The 17,212-nt window shown below is 43.5% G+C and overlaps 1 pseudogene; it reads right to left on the reverse strand.

Moving 5' to 3' along the window:
* Nucleotides 1-10,440: 10,440 nt before the first annotated feature.
* On the reverse strand, nucleotides 10,441-16,773 carry LOC108401078 (WD repeat-containing protein 75 pseudogene; annotated as a pseudogene).
* Nucleotides 16,774-17,212: the final 439 nt, after the last annotated feature.

Here is a 17,212-nt window from a genome sequence, read left to right on the forward strand (position 1 = left end):
AACCTTGAAGGGTTAACAGTGACCAAACAAATCACTAGGGTCCCACACCTAAAATGAGTAAAATGGTCCTATCCCTAGGAAATGCACAATCTAATTTACAATCCTTTTCCTTGGCTTTGGGATTCACAATATGATTTCTTTGCTTGTGGATGTCCTTTCCTAATATGCTTTATTGATTCCAGAATTAAAAGTTTGCATTTCCTGAGCTTACCCTGGCCAGTTCCCAAGAGGAAGTGGCCAACAGACATTAAGAAGCCAGGAGGGGAAGTGGGCCAGGATTAAAAATCACCTGATATGCTGACAATCTGTGCATCCATAATATCAAGAGAAGGTTTATAAGGGTTCTTGTCATTGTAATTTATCTTTCTTTTGCTTTCTCCTGATTGCTTTTTATTTTTTTCCCTGAGGCCAAAAGAAAAGGACCTGGTGCTTTTGTATCAGGCCCTATTTATTTATATGTTTTTCCAAGTGGTAATTTTAGAGATTTTTTTTATAACAACCCTTTTCCTCTTAAATTCCAAGTACTACCTTGTTTCTGAAATGCTAAGAATGACCAAGAATAGACCTGCAATGGGGGTTAAATGAGCGAGGCACTTTGGAAGGCCCTTAACCTTCTCCTGAGCGAGGCACTTTGGAAGGCCCTTAACCTTCTCCCTATGCCCAGCCCTTCCTCTCCCCACCTTGCTGGTTGCCCAAGCCTGTAGATTGGATTGCATTACTGTTTCTCTTTCCATCCCCTCCTTTTCTTTTTCCCTGCCATACGCTTGGCTTCTAACACTTTTGCCAGCTCCAATCCAGCCTCAACACTGCTGCCAAAATCATTTTTCTAAATAGGCCAAATCTCAACTGCTTTTATAACTTTAACTTAAAGCAATAAAGATAGAAGTAATAAAATTCACCTAATCATGTCACTCCTCTGTTTGAAAATCCTTAAAATCCTATAGTTTGAGGATAAAGTCCAAACTCCTTAGCTTGATCCACAGGGCTCTTTTTGATCAGCTCCCGCATACCTCTTCAGTCTTAACTTCTTGCCAGTCCTTGACCCAACACCCTGCTCTCCAGTCCAACTTACTTTCTTAGTTCCTGAAGTACAGGGCCTTGTTTCCTATTTCCCTGCCTTCCTGCATGCTGTGCCTGGAAACCCCTCCCTCCTTTCTTCTCTGTACCAACTCACTCATCCTTTGAAAATTGGTTCATATGTCCTCTTACAAGAGTCCTCACCTGATTCCCCAACCTGTTTCTTTTCCCCCCACTCTGTTTTTAATTGCCCTTGTGTCTACAGTGCAGTTAGAGTATGAATCTTTGTGTCAAATCCCAGGTTTCTGGGTAAAAATTCCAGATTGGCCACTTCCTAACACCAAGTCCTTGAGTAAGTTACTTAACCTCTAGGCCTCTATTTCTACTGCAAAATGAGGCTAATAATCAAACTTACTTTATAGGGTCACCATGAGGATTAAATATGGCAACATCTATAAAACCCTTGCCATTGTACCTACATAGAATAAATGCTCAATAAGTATAATTACTATCTCTGTCACAGATAGTTCTTACCACTATTAAAGGATAATTTTCAAAATGGTAAAATCATGAGTAATACAGATACAAAATGAACATATGCTTATCTAACTCATTAGGGAGGGAACCAGAAAGATTTTACAACTGTTTCAAATGAGAATTGGACTTAATGGAGATTTATTCTCTACCTGGCAAGCTTCATTTCCATTGCCATGAGCAGGAGCAATTTGCATCACACATCAGATAGGATATATCTACACTACCATGAGCCTTCTACAAGTTAACTTCCATCTCTGCAGACTTATAAAGTAGCCCAGCAAAAGACAGTCAAATGTGCAGATACTATACAATCAGACAGCCTGGAACCCTTGACAACTTAGCATTCCATTGAAAGAACACCCAGTAATCCTCTTTCATTTTAAAGTCTTCTGCAATTTTTCCTAGCACCACAATACATTTTACTCATTAGTTTGCTTTTCTAAGCCCCTGCCAGATGGTGATCTTGAGACTAGAAGGAACAACAAGCAAAGCTGTGATCCCTTTGATTTGGGGGCTGGGAAAGCTTCTGCAGGAAGTGACATTTGAGCTGGGTAGAGAATGGAAAGTCTCTGTTTCTCCTAGAGAAGAGCTTCCACAGAGAGCTATGGAGCCACTACAGAAATGAGTAGAAGCATGTGTTAAAACACAGACTATGTGCCAGGCCCTGGGCTAGGTTAGGCTAGGAAGATAGAAAGATGAAGGAGGTCTGGTCTCTGTTTTCAAGAAGCTCTCAGTCTTTTGGGGACAATAAATGGAAATCAATTATTACAACACAGTATGATGATGGTCCTAGATATCCAGAAGCTGAATCTCAGGAACTCAAGTGAATTCGTGGCAGTATTTCCCAAGCCCAGGTTTGATGAAGGGCCAAGGACAGAGGTGATCTCTGTGAGACTGCGGGTGGCCTTGAAGAAATGAATGAAAAAATATGTGTGTTCTATGCCCGTTGTCAGACTTCCTCCCCTCCCTGCCTTCTGGCTGGACTTTTGATGGCAGACAGGTAGTAGTGGCAATCTCTGTGTTGCCTCAGATCTCTGGGAATGGACGTCCTTATTGTAGGCAGAGGCACCCGAGCAGCACTCCAGAAGTCCCACATAGGCAACTAGCATACTCAAGAGTCATGGCAAAGCAAGTGGTGTTCACCTGCTGAAGGCAGTATGGTAAAAGGGGGACAGATCAACAAATAAACAGAAAAAGGTGTTCTCCCTTCAAATGTAAGCTCTGTGAGGCAGGGAGTCTCTGAGTATGCTTGCCGTGTGATAGCTCTCCTTTGTGGTAGGGAGGGAGGGGACTCCAGAGACCATCTCTCTCAGGAGGGGGCACTAGCTCACTGGCTGCCCTGTTCAGTGCCCTCAGAGGTAGTTAGCTGGAGGCTGGTGGCCTTTCATACTTGAAGCAGCAACCAGCTCCTTGGATTTGCTTTTCTTTGCACTAGACAACTATTTGGCCTTCCCTATACTTTTAGCTGCCCAATAGGAAAGAAATTGCTCAGCACACTGTCAGGAGCATTTAATCTGACTGCCCACCATACTCTCCCTTTAAATTCTGGTATACATAGGAGCCTCCTGGGCTCCACTCAACCCTGAATACTGATGAGACCAAACCACTGTAAGCTCACCAAGGGGACACCACCCAGTCTGGCCTCCTCCCCCACAGACTGATGACACCTCCACATCACCATCCACCTCTTTTTGATGCCACACTGATCAATGAAGAATTTTTTTAAATGCTATTGATCTGCTCCAACCACAGGAGGTGACAGACATAGTGCCCAAAGAGCTTGCTCTCTCAATAGCCTCGCTGCTTCTCACATCCCAGCTGGGTCATCCCCAGCCTCTGGGACAGTCCCCAGGATCCTGAGCTGCTTGTGTTTCTCAGGAAGAGGCAGACACCTTGGGAACCCACCCAGAACCTGCCACAGGAATCAGTGCAACCACTGGCTGGAATCCTGCCGAGCCGACTCCCGCCCCTGGCACACCTCAACATATCCTCACTGAGGCCAGATGGGGTAGTGAGCTCTGGGTCAGAAAGACCTGGGCTCAGAACTGGGCTCTCCCACTCACTGGCTATGTGGTTCTGGGAAGGTCACTGTGCCTCCATGTCCATGTCTATGAAAGAAGGACAGTAATAGTTATCAGCCAGAGTTCAGTGCAGGGAATAGGAACCACTGAAGGTAATTTGAGCAGAAAGGGATTTGATACAGGGGGTTAGGTGCTTTGGGGATGGTTGGGGTGACTGCATGGGGGAGGGAAAGAGGTAAGACTGAGTCTCTAGGGGACCTGCTCCCTCGACCTGGGCAGTAAGGGAGGTGGGCATCCGGAGGTTGCCACTGACACTCCCGAGTGCCGGCATACACTGGAGTGGCTGTGATCCAGGGAGCAGGGAGATGAGGCCCCCACTGCTGCCACCAAGGGTGGGGCCACACCCTAGACACAGCTGCAGGAAAAGATGCACCTCTGCAGGGCCCTGCTGGCCAGAAGGGAGCTGCCACAGCAGCAGGAAGGCAGCCGCTGGCACTGTTCCACGCGCCAAACCATATGCGAGGGTCCAAGCATGGTACCGCAGTATGTGTCTGCCACGCTCCAGGAGCCAGGCTGGGAGATGCAGCTTTAACTTTCTGCCTCTGAAGGACGGGAAATAGGGGAACGGGTCTGGGTGCTACTCTGCCTCACGAGGATTAGCCGCGTTGCTGCATGGAGAGCACTCAGCTCTGGGCACCCGGTGCGTGGGGAATGAACGTGGGCTCCGCAGAGCATCACAAAGGTCATGACTACACGCTGGCCACGTGCCAGCACCGGACCAGGCAGAGGAGACACAACAGACATGACAGTCCCTGGCCCTGAAGGGATAAGGACACTCCAGAGCAGCACAAAGTGCAACTTAAAGCAAAGTGGTCAATGTAACAGGGTCACGACAGCCCAGGGGCACAGGTTACTGGGAGCAGAGAGGGGATGCCTTGGCCAGTTGTGGGTGGGATGGGGGAGGTAAGTGCCTGCCGTCTAGTAGTAGTGGACTCTAACATGAGGCTTGAAGAGAGACCTAGAAATTTAACAAATCAAGCAGGAAGAAACAAGGTGTCTGTATGTGCATCACAATGCTAATTTCTACCTACATGGAGAACATACATATACATGTGACCCTTGAACAATGCGGAGGGATTCAGGGTGCTGACTCCTGTGCAGCCAAAAATCTGCATATCATTTTTTACACCCAAAAAACTTAACTAGTAATAGCCTCCTATTGACTGGAAGCCTTACAGATAACATAAGCAGTCAACAGACATTCACTTCGCATGTGGTATTCATTACATACTGTATTCTTAGAATAAAGCGAGCTAGAGGACAAAAATGTTTTTTCAAATTGTCTCTGAAAGGGTATCTAACTGCGACCCTCTTTACCCCAGAATGACTCAGGAGACACAGGCCCATGCAAGAGATTTTATTATCTGAAGGAGAAAATGGCTGCCCCCAGAGAGAGGGAGCAGCAGCTCCTGGGTGAGGAGGCGCGTTTTTAAGAAGTAGGGGTACGGTGTGTTCCACATTGGTGACTGGATCTTAAGGGTGGGTGACCATCTGGTTGGTGGTGATTGGATCTTAAGGGGTGGGGATCTTAGTGGGCCAGAATTTGCCTTCAGTCTCAAATCTCCAAAAAAATTTCCAATACATTTACTGAAAAATAACCAAGTATAAGTGGACCATGCATTTCAAACCTGTGTTGTTCAAGGATCAACCGTACAAATCCTTGGAAGATGGAGGCTGCTTGGCATTTTCTGTGAGTGCACAATTCCATCTGACCAGGACTCAGAGTGATGGGTGGGGGTGGTGTGTAAAAATGAAAGGGGAGAGTAAAGCAGAGTCCTGGAAATATGATGAGGCTTTACATGCCATTTTGAAGAACTTGAGTTTTATCCTGTGGGCAATGGAGGGCCATGGCAGGTGTTTAAGCAGGGAGAAAAATCATCCCCATCCAGTTTAAGAAATATCACCTTGATGCAATTTGTGCAATAAGCTGGAAGGCAGCAAGACCGCAAGTGAGGATTTCAGTTAATGACACTGCAGTGGTCAGGGCTAGAAATAATGGGTGCCTAGAAGAGGCCAAGGGAAAAGGCAGAGCAGATGCAAGGGAGTTTAGGAGGAGGCAGAGTGAACACGTAGGGAGTGGGAGGAGGGGCAGGGAGCAACGTGGGGTGGCTGCTAGGTTTCAAAGGCAGGCACACCCAGAAGGGTGGGGTCCCCATCAACTGGCACCTGATCCTGGGGTGGTGCCCAACCACAGGCTCCCTGCCTCTGGACTGAGTTAACAAAAAGCCCCCTCCCTCCCATCAACCATATGACCTGAATGCAATTCAGGTCCACCATCGTTTATTAAACCACTATTATGTGCCAGGGTGAGGCAGGGAAAAGCAGGGAGGCTTAGCCCTACCTCACCAAAGGGAATTTAACTGGATGACTGAAGGTTCCAGAGCAGAGCTGGATAGCTGAGGTGGGCAGGGAGAAGAGACAAGCTGTGCACACATAGTCTACCTTCAGAACCTGGCTCCTCCCCCAGTGCTGGAGGAACGTGACCCCTGACCTCTCATCCCCATAACAGAAAGGTACCAGGGACATCAGCATGGCCTTACGCAAAGCCCCTGGCCCACAACCTCTGTTGGGACAGGCAGCCACCCCACCTCTTTCTGCTCTGAAAGGTCAGTGTTCTTTCTGCTGAGAGATCCCAGATGAAAGGACACCCATCTGCACTTTCGCCCACAGGACTTGGCTCCATCCAATGGACTCCTTAGAATCAAGGCATTTTCTCAGAGGCTTTTGTCAACAGGGACACATTAACCCATTGCTGCCTAGGTAACATATTAACTTCTTACTGACTCACTATCACAGTAGTACAGGTAAATTACAATTGACCCTTGAACAACCCAGGCTTAAACTGTGAGTCCACTTACACATAGATTTTTAAAAAAATAAATATGTTGGGAAAAATTTTTGGAGATTTGCAACAATATGAAAAAGTAGACAACAAATGGAACCTAGACATTGAAAAAAAGTTAAAAAGATTTGTCATGAATGCATAAAATATATGTAGATACTAGTCTATTTTATCAATCACTACCATAATATCAACAGTAGAAGATTACAAATTAAATCTGGGAGGAGTCAAAAGTTATACTAGGATTTTCACTGCACAGGAGGGTCAATACCTGCACCTCCCACGTTGTTCAAGGGTCAACTGTATAGAATTGCATGGGTCTGAGCCCAGAAGAGAGGCCCGCTATTTACACAGGTGAGAGGACTGGAGCCACCCTGTGGGGGTTTGGGCATGACAGTAAAAGCCTTTACTGTTGCTCAAGTACTTTACATTCCTACTTCCTAAATTTGTATAACTCTCCAAGATAATTATTGTTCCCATTCAATGGATGATAAACCAAGGTTCAGTAAGGCAAAAATAATTTGCTCATTTCGGGATACATGGCTACTAGGTGGCTGAACTGGAATTCTAACCAACCCAAGCCTGATATTAATGCCTGCCTTCTGAATCTTAATGACTACACAGTGATTAAGCCTTGCTTCCTGGAGCCCCTGCTCCCTGCCAGGTCCTTCTACTCCCTAGAGCAATCCCACCCCAGAAGGATGCTGCTCTCGCTCATCCTTCTCATGGTTGACTGGGCCTAGGAATCAAAGATCCTGGGAAAAATGGGAGTGTACAGAGGTAAGAGCCAGGCGGCTGAGGGGAAAGTCTGCTGGGGACAAGTCTGGATAGTGACAAGAGGGTCAACCAGAGCCCTGTGAGGCTCCGTTCTCATTCCTCCCCAGCAGGGGTCTCCAAAGCACTCAATGTCCTGCTGTTGTCCCCAGTGTGTTTCAGGACCCCAGGAATTCTGGGGCTTGTTATTCCTCCTCCTGGTCTGGCTCTGAGAATCCTCAGGACTTCCTCTCTGCTCAAGGCTCCCACCCCAGGCTTACTTTCCACCAATCCTTAATGCTCTCTGATTCTCCTGCTGAGATGCCAGCACAGGGTACAGCCTGCAGGGCTTATTCATGTGCAGTAGCTGTGTAGAGACTGTGGTGAGAGGGAGCAGAAGCTTCTAGGTCCCTGGGAGCTGTCCCCTCTGTAGAGGAGGAAAAATAATTTTCCTCTACTCTTCCGAGTTCTTGGCTGAGACCTGTGTAAGACTAATGAGAGGAAAACAAACAGACATTTATTCACATGTATATCTACTGTGTATATTCGAGATACCCACAGAAAAATGAGTTAATTCTCCAGGTGGCCTAAGACAACCACTCAAATACCTTCTTCGGCTAGACAAAAGAAAGGGGGGCTCTGGGGGAGGCCTACTCAGGAAGTTATCAGGAAAAACAGGGTAAACAAAGGGAAGGTTTGTTAGATTTAAGTTGTGGCTTCTCCATTGATAAGATTCTCTTGTGATTTAGTCACCTTTTCTTTCTAGTAGAGAGAGGGTGACACAGTTACTAATGGACATTTCCTTTATAAATATAGGCTTCCCTTTCCAAAACGTAATTTCTACTTTGCTTCAGAGCTCCTTTGTCTGTTGTTTCTCAAAATAATCAGCTCAAAATAATCCTTATGCCCAAGAGGCATGTATTTGAAGGGTGCCTATTCTGCTACCCTTTGCCCCCCTCCCCAAACCTGGGCTCCATGCCACCATCCCAGGCAGCTTTCAGTAGGAAAAAATGTTTTGATCTAAATTGAGACCAGTGGTGTTTCATGGGTCACAAGAACTCTGCTGGGCTATGCCCCAGGGGCACATCTTTGTGACCTCAGGTCACTGAGCTACAGACCCGGCAGGCTCCAGGGCCTGGCAGCCTAGCATTTGCTCGGTGATGAACCACCGAAGATGTGGGGGTCCGCAGGCCCAGAGGGAAGCCCCCAATATCCAGTCCTGGGCCAGGGGTAGGGAGGTGACCTCCACTGCCAGCAGCTAGGCTGAAGGCAAGGGTTTATTGCTCTTCTTGCACACCCAGCTTTCCTGTCATGGCGAAACCATTGCTTTGGGCTCGGTCCTCTGGAGCTGGATCTTGCTTCATCTTGCTCCAGGTTACCAGCCCCAGCCCTGAGGAAGCAAGAACTGCCCCTCCCCGTTCCCCTCTCCCTCACTCCCTGTATCCTTGGAGAAAACCACAAACCCACACCCAACCACCTACACGCAGTCACTCCCAACAGCACATGCGTACCGCACACACCTCAATAAACAAACATTCCCGTGCCCCACGCAGGCGGCCCTGACGGACACATGCATGAATTCCTCAGGGCCTGAAAGCTGGCTGTGTTTCCAGTTGCCAGAGGGACCTCACACAGACCTTCCCAAGGCCTCCCCACACCAGAGACCTGGAGAAAGGGGCCAGGCTGTGGACGGACAGAAGGCCTGCTTCCCAGCTTCCCTCCCTTCCAGGACCCGCTCTGGAGGTGGCGGCATACGGCGCCCTCGTGTGGGCCAGAGCAGCCCTGCAGCCCTGCAGCCCTGCAGCCGGGTGGCCCTCCCGCTCCTCCGCCTGCGCCTGCGCTCTCCAGGAGTCGTGGGCGTCGCGGCTAAGCTCGGGCCTGTGCTCTCTGTTCCAGAGGCCTGCCTCCAAGCTGTGTTCCGTCCTGCTTTACCACTGTTTTCTCGCTTATATTTTAAAACATAGTGTTTCGTGCTACAAAGACAATTTAACAAATGTGACATACCTAACATCTTAACATCTGTGAGCCTGCCACCGGTCAAGGGAGCTGAAACATCGCGTGGTAACTGGCGTCTTCCTCGCTGTTCCTCTTATCCTCTCCTTCCTGTCTCCCCCAACAAGTAACCACTGTCATAAATTACAAGTTTTCCCTTTGTTTCTTTTCATTCGTTTCACTTTATTTTTAAAGCAATTTTATTGTGGTAAAATACACATAAAATGTACAGCTCTGTAGTATTAAATGCACTTATACTGTATTTTTAAGGGTACAGTTCAGTCGTATTAAATATATGAAGGATGTTATATAACCGTCACCACTTTCCAGCTCCATAACTCTTCATCTTGTAAAACAAACTCTATACCCATTAAACAACTCCCCCAGTACCTGGCAGCCACCATTCTACTTTCTGTCTGTACAAATTTGACTCTTCTAAGTATCTAACATATGCATCATGCAGTTTTTGTATTTTTCTGACTGGCTTATTTCACTTAGCAAAATGTCCTCAAGGTTCATCCATGCTGTAACATGTGTCAGAATTTCCTTCCTTATACACTACATTTTGCTTATCCATTCATCCATCAGTGGACATTTGGGTTCTTCCGTGTTTTAGCTATTGTGAATAATATGTCTGTGAACAGAGGTGTACCAATATCTGAGACTATGCTTTCAATATTCTTGGTATATATCCAGAAATGGAAGTGCTGATGATATGGTAATTCTGTTTTTAACTTTTTGAGGAATCACAGTACTGTCTCACACAACGGCTATGTTCTTCCCCTCTGGTTCTCCCACAATGCATACATTGACCTGTTGACCAAGTTGATGTATCCCGTAGGTCACTTACACTCTGCTCACTTGTCAACCGTTTTTCTTTCTGCTCCTTAGACTTCCCTCCCCGACAACACACACAATTTTCATTGTCTTGTCTTCAAGTTTGCTGATTCTTCTGCCTGCACAAATCTGCACTTGAATCTCTCTAGTGAATTTTTCATTTCAGTAATTATAATTCTAAGTTCCAGAATTTCTAGGTCTCTATTGTTTTTAGGGTCTCTATGTCTTTACTGGCATTTCCATTTTGCTCCATTGTCTTAACTTTCCACACATCTTTCTTTAGTTCTCTGGGAAACCTTAAGACAGTTGTTTTAAAGTCTTTGTCTAGTATATGTGCCATTAGGTCTTCCTACTCTGCCTCTTTCCAGTATCCCTTCCCTTGCTTTTTTACAACCATTTATTTTATCAAACTACTAAATATGCCTAAATTATATAGTTGCATAGGATTGCTCATTTTGGGGCTTTTTTAGAAGTGATATGCTTGGTAAAGTCTTCTGGGTTTTCTTTTTGCACTGACATTGTTTTTAAATTCCGCTCTGTTGTTACATGCAGTCAGTGCTCATTATTTTCACTGCTATATAATATTCCATAGTATGTGCACCAGTTACCTATTATCTCTGGAGTCCCAACCCACCCTTCTAAATTCTGGATTGTGATCCTGTGACTCTGAAAGTCATATTTTTTCATTTTCTACTGGTATCCTTTAAGGTTCTGTCAATAGGGTACACTGAAAAGAGATTGGAGGATGGAGGGGGAGGAAGGGTTTGCCTTCATTTTTCTCTCTATTTATCCCTGTTCCTTTCAGTGAAGCTCCATCAGTGGCACTTATCTCCAGCCTCCCCAGCTCTTTTCTCACTCCCAGAACCAACTCTTGCTTCTTATAGAGGCACAAGCAGCAGTGAGTGGTATCCCCTCCTCAGAAGCAGCAGCCCTACTTCCTTAAAGCCCTTCTTCCAAGCTTCTGGGTCTATAAAACCCTCTTCTTCCCTTGTATTTCCTCATCCTTGAAGGGTAGTTTCTTCCTGCCTTCTTATTTGAGGATTGGCTTAGTACTACCTCTGTCTTCTTCAGCCCTTCAGTGGCTGTGCTAGTAATACCCTGATTTAAATCCCCTCTACTTAAAATACTTAGTGTGGCTTCTGCCTTCCTTATTGAATCCCTACTGATAGTGTGAATATGCCATAATTATTAGTTTTGGAGTGCTTTGTTACATAGCATTGGATAAGTAATAAAATCATCATTTCCATTTCCTACACACACCCTGTACTTTTCTGTTTCCAATTTGGAATGCCCCCACTGTGGCCCTATTTTCTGACTAAGACTATTTGGTTTACCAAAGCTTAGTCAAGTTACTGAAACATTTCCTAGGTCCATCTGTGCATGTGTCTGTCAAATCCAGTTTTATAAAGAATCCTGCTAGGTTAAGTTAGCAAGAATCCCCCATCCTCCATATGTAAACACTCTCAGCCTCTAATGGGTTTCCTCATTCTCCATAAATCCTCCAGGTGGTACCTGATCACCTTAGCCTGTCCTGAGCAAAAGTCCTGTTAGGTGTGTTTAGCCAGAACCCCTCTTATCCCTGATGTTTCTTATTTTTTTTCTATCCACTGACCTATTGCAATGGTCCTGAATAAAACCTGTCTTACCATGATGAAACAAGTGTTATTCAATAACTTTCCTTTAACAGTTATGGTGCTGTGACTTGGATGGGATCAGCTCCATCATTGGACCCTGGACCTCTCATGCAGGACCTTACTGTCCACCTTTGAAGCCCTTGTCTTCACTCCTGACTGAATGATTGGTGGTCCATTGATCAGTGAGTCAGACTCCTGAACCATTATTCCAGTATCTGTTGAAGCTGGCAAGGACAGATTTTGGTTCTTAAGATTCTGAAGCTGGTTACGGTCCCAGGATATATATTTTTGAATCTATATTGAAAATTTTATTGTCACTATGTACATATGACTCGCTTTACCACAAAGCAGAAACATATTTGTATTGTCAATCTTCATATTCTTATTTTCTGTCCTTGTGTCTCAAATGTACAGATGGGTTTGACAGCTAATTAAAGTGCAGGCTGAAAGAAAGTAAAACAAAGAGGGAGCCAGCACAAGAGTGAAACTGGGTTACATGTAAACTTAGTCTTCAACCATGACTTCATTAGAATTATGCTGTAAACAACTGCACTAAGTAACCGCAGACAATATTCACTATGTCAAGTAAATGTAGGCAGATAATCTTGTTTTAGAAGCTACTAAATAAATAACTTGACCCCAGTTGTACTGTAAAGAGCTTTCATTAGTTTTAATGTTATTTAATGGGTCAAAATTTTACATTGTATATCTGCTTATCGTGCTGGCGAGAATAAAACTGCAAATGGCCAGGTTTTCCATTCAAAACCAAAGCTTTGGTCCTTGGATCAGTCATCAAACCAGTAAAGATATTGCTGTCTTTCACTAGGCCTTGGATTACTGCAGATGCCTCAAAATTTCACTGAATAACTGTTAACTTAGTATCAGAGTGAGAAGTACAGAACAGATCCTCGGCTGGTGAGACTGAGATGTGTTTAATAGTAGTTCCTAAATGGGGGAGGAACTCCTTATTTTTCTCTGTTGCATCAAGCCACTCTACAAGGACAGACTTAAGACCACCACTCAGCAGACTGGTGCCTGTCAGCGAAAAAGCCAAATCCATAACCATATCATGGTGCCAATGTAAACATGTGTTCGTATATTTCTTATCATCAAAATTCTTCCAAAGATGAATTTTGCCATCCCTGTGACCAGTTGCTATGCAGTGTTCCTTTGGGTGACACACTACAAATGTAAAATTGTTCTTAGCATGTTTCTTATTTCTTGATGATGATAAAGTAAACCTTGATGTTTTTTTTTTGAAATAATAAACAGTCAAGTAAAAGTCCCATACTGCAGCAACACATTCTCCCCCATTTCCAAAGGCAATGCATTTGGGTGACTGGTTTATATAATCCAGAACAAAGGAGAGCTCTTAGCTTCTACTTCCTGACTTGAAGATTTTGGCAGTTTCACTGAAACCAGCTGAAATATATCTGGTTTTTATTTATTTATTATAACAAAGACAGACTCCTCAGCATGGGCAAGAGTAAGGAGGGCATGAAGTTTATGTCCAACTATGGAAGTCTTTATCAAACTGCCAACTATATAGTCCCACAGTTTAATTGTGCCATCAAAGGAACAAGGATACAGCTATAAATGATTGTTGGGGTTGAGTTGGATTCCAGTCACCAGATTTCTGTGCCCTTGCAATGTGTATGCATGTTCTTCTGTCACTGTGCTATGAACTTTAACAAAGTCTCCAGAAACACAGAAGATGTGCTTAGAATCCACTGAGAACACCGTTCTCCTGAAGGTCAGCTCGCTGCCACCACAACGAACCACACGGAGACTCGCCTTCACCACCATCTTCTCACAGTCACAGGAACTCACCGATGAGCCCAAGATTCTTTAAAAGTCCCTGGCCTGGAAGGACTTCTTCCAGGCTGCTCAGGGGGGTTTATTCCCTGATTCCATGGACAGGAAAGTTCTTCCTGGCTCTCTCTGAGACCTCTGTGTTCTCTCTACTGGGTCCTACTTCTCCTACAGGAACTTCATAGTTGACTGTAACCCCCTTATTTAACCCATTCTGGCTACATGTGGTGCCAACTCTACCCACCTCCTTGTTGGCATGATTTTGCAGAGGATAGTGTGGAACTTCACTGGCTTCTTTTGGAAACTTAAACTCTCCTCAAACTGGCTCCTCCAAGACCTCTTTCTTCCCACTGCTTCTCTTCCTCCCTTGAATCCTTCACACCTCTACTTCCTGCACCCCTCTGCCTGCCCCTGCCTGACCTTGACTTTTCCCATTCCAGCCTGTCAGTCATTTGAACTTAAGGTCTCCTTCCCTCCATTTGGGGCTCAAAGGACTCAGAAACCCCTGAAAGGAACCACCTGAGGCTGAGAAGAGAAAAAGAGTGATCTGGAAACACTCTTTTTTTTGGATGTTTTGCCCACTCATGTAGATTTTGAGGTATCCAGGCAGCTGCTATGTGTCTCCTCAGTCATTTGCCTAAAACATAGCACACACCATCCATAAGATTACATCTCAGGGCAAAAGAAAATCTTAACAGTCTTCTCCATAAACATGAGTGAAAAGCATTAGCCCTCTTACTGAGTAGGTAATCTCAATTTTTCCACTTTTGTCAGACACGATTTGGATAAAAATACAAAGTGATGAAAAGACAGAAACTATTTTATATCAAATACTAAGTCTGTAGTACTATGTTTTACTGACTCAGCTAAAATTTAGAACAGAAGCTGTAAGATGTTTGCATCTGTTTGTATGTTTATGGCTATGTGTATATATGTGTGTTATGTATGTGTGATATTTTTCTACCTCTGAATGGTATTACCAAATTAATTAATTTTTTTTCCTGAACGGTTTTATTATGCACAGAGGCGTGGGGGTTCAGTCCTTCTAGGCTGCTGCTTTCCTCGAGGCCGCCAGGAGGCTGCTGAGCTCCTCTCTCTTCCTCTTAGCGTGTATGTGTCCCCACCCTGTTCTTGATGAACTTGAGGGCCAGCTTGTCCTTGGAGATCTTGTGCAGCTCTGTGGCACACTGCTTATAAGGGTGAAGACACACACCTCTCAGATCATGTCCTACATAAGTTAGTGTGCTTGGTCAGGCGCACACAGTGGCAGCGGCTACACCTTGGCTTGCTCACGTTTTTGGCTGCCCTGTCACCCTTGCAGATGCTCGTGACTGTGGGGCAGTGCGGAGCCATGGCCGCTGCTCTCCAGCGGCTGCTGTGGCAGAAGGCTTGCCAATTAATTTATTACATCCCCTAACGACTTTGTATTCAAATTGGCTTAGAGATAATTAAGCACTTACAGAAAGTAAATAAAAACATAAATTGAATACAGTAGTCTTAAAACTACCAAAGGTGTGGGAATTAACCCAAATCCTTTGCAAGTTGACATGCGTTCATAAAATATTTCGTAAATAAAATTAGTTTAATACGACTATGGCTTCTGAGTAGTCCATATTAAGCATAATATGAGCATGTATTTTATATTTTTATTGCATTTGGGTTTACTAGTCGAATAGGCTAGTACTATATCTACTGGATATTCAAGATTATAAAAATGATAAATTCAAACAGAGAACAAATGTATAAGTAAAGATGCAGTAAAATTAATTACTTGATATCCATCACTTCATGTATGTCAAGCATAGTAGTAAAACAGAAGACCCATGTATTTAACTTTTCAGGATTTTTGCTGTTTTGATGTTTGCCTCACATGCATGTGCTGTAAAAATAGTTAACCAGGAAATACGTTGAGCTGATGGATAGCTTTGTTTGGTGTTATGGATAGCTATGTTTGCTTAAGATAAAAATCTAGATCATTTTAAGTAAGGTAAATACATTATATAGATAACTGAGATAGTTTTGCCACATTGAACAATTACACTATCAGGGAACACGTGCCCCTATACATTGTGCAATAGTGCATTCATAAATTTGATAGTTGGTTATAGAACCCTGATATGTGACAGGTAATTCACAATTATTTATTTTCTAGTTTTCTCTGTAGAAGAAAAGTTACCGATGGTTAAATATTATAATCAATATACATAGTAAAACTAGTAAAATTAATAAGGGAAACAATTTTTTATGCAAATTATGTGAGGAAAATAGGACATGGTTTTGGTTTCTCTTCTTTTTATTGAGGTACATACAATAAAATGCAGAAATCCTAGGGTACAGCTCAATTAATTTTGACATGTGTATACTTATGTACCCATTGCCCAGGTCAAGATATGGAACATTATCACTAATTTTTCCACCTTTACCTATTTTACCCATGTCTACCACCCTCCTGCCCTTAGGATGGGTTTTTAATAAGGAAAACTATACAAGGCAAGAACAATGGATTTGTCTATTTGACAAATCCAGAAGAAGACATAACTAGAAAGAGAAAGTTTTCTTGGATTATTGGTCTACACTTAACAAGGAATTGTAAGAAATTTTTTTCTTTTTTTAAACAGGGATTGTATGAATGATACAGATTTTTCATTACCCTTCCTGTTGATGGTATGTCTGGCATAATGTTATCAATAATAATTCTGGTTTTATGTTAAAATGTATGCCATAGAAAAGTAATAAATTTCCTCATCAAGTGAATTCTTATCAGATCATTAACCATGGCCATTTTTAAGTCTTTTGTCATTTATAGACAGTTATTGTTTTACTCCAATTCTTCTTTGTAAGCCTTTACCATAAGCTACAGGCAAATGCTCTGTGATGGCATCACTCAACTTTGAGATCGTATCATTGGATTAAGTGAGAATTTCCAGAATTCAAGAGGAGACACTATGGATTCATAAAATTGCTAACCCAAGATCAATCACAGCAAGAATTAATTACACAAGACCAATGAAATGATAAAGAATGATGACTATTTTTGTTCATAACATTGTTGCCTCTTTAATGTTCTACTTTCTGGATATAAGGAATGCCTTTCCTATTTGTCTTAAATTGTATATAATTTACAGCAGCTTAGTAGATTATACTTTTGTAAACAGAAATGAAACATTTATTTTTTCTCTCTGACCCCTCCAAAGTTTGGAAACTCATTAAATATTCTTATTTCCACTGGAATCAATATAGCAATTTGCGTATGTTCAATAAGTGTCTGTTCTCCTTATAACAGGATACAATTTGAAACATTGGTTATATTACCACGGCTTTGACTAGAATGTCATATTTGAGAATGATGCATAGTATCAGATATGGCTAGATGTTTTAAGGAACTAAGGTTGACTTTGTGGAGTGAATGCCTGCAAGTCCTATTGGGGAAAAAACACAACTTGCCTGGTACCTGGCTTACAGGGCTCCTGACCTTACAGGTGAGTAAGAAAGGCCATTTTCCGGGAGGAGCTAGACTTAAAATTTCTTGAGAATTGCAAGAGCAAAGGAATTCATTGAAATATATAAGTCCTGATAACAAAGTCTGGTGATAAGTTCTTGGAATGTCTTCTAGCTTTGAGAGGCTTTTAAAAGTCTCATCTGAGATTCCTTATGAAAAGTTCCAGCAAAGCAACAGTTAAAACAAAAAAAGCCATGTGGTCAATTAC

This window comes from Manis javanica, chromosome 4 (genome assembly GCF_040802235.1).
Source record: "Manis javanica isolate MJ-LG chromosome 4, MJ_LKY, whole genome shotgun sequence".
Classification (NCBI taxonomy): domain Eukaryota; kingdom Metazoa; phylum Chordata; class Mammalia; order Pholidota; family Manidae; genus Manis; species Manis javanica.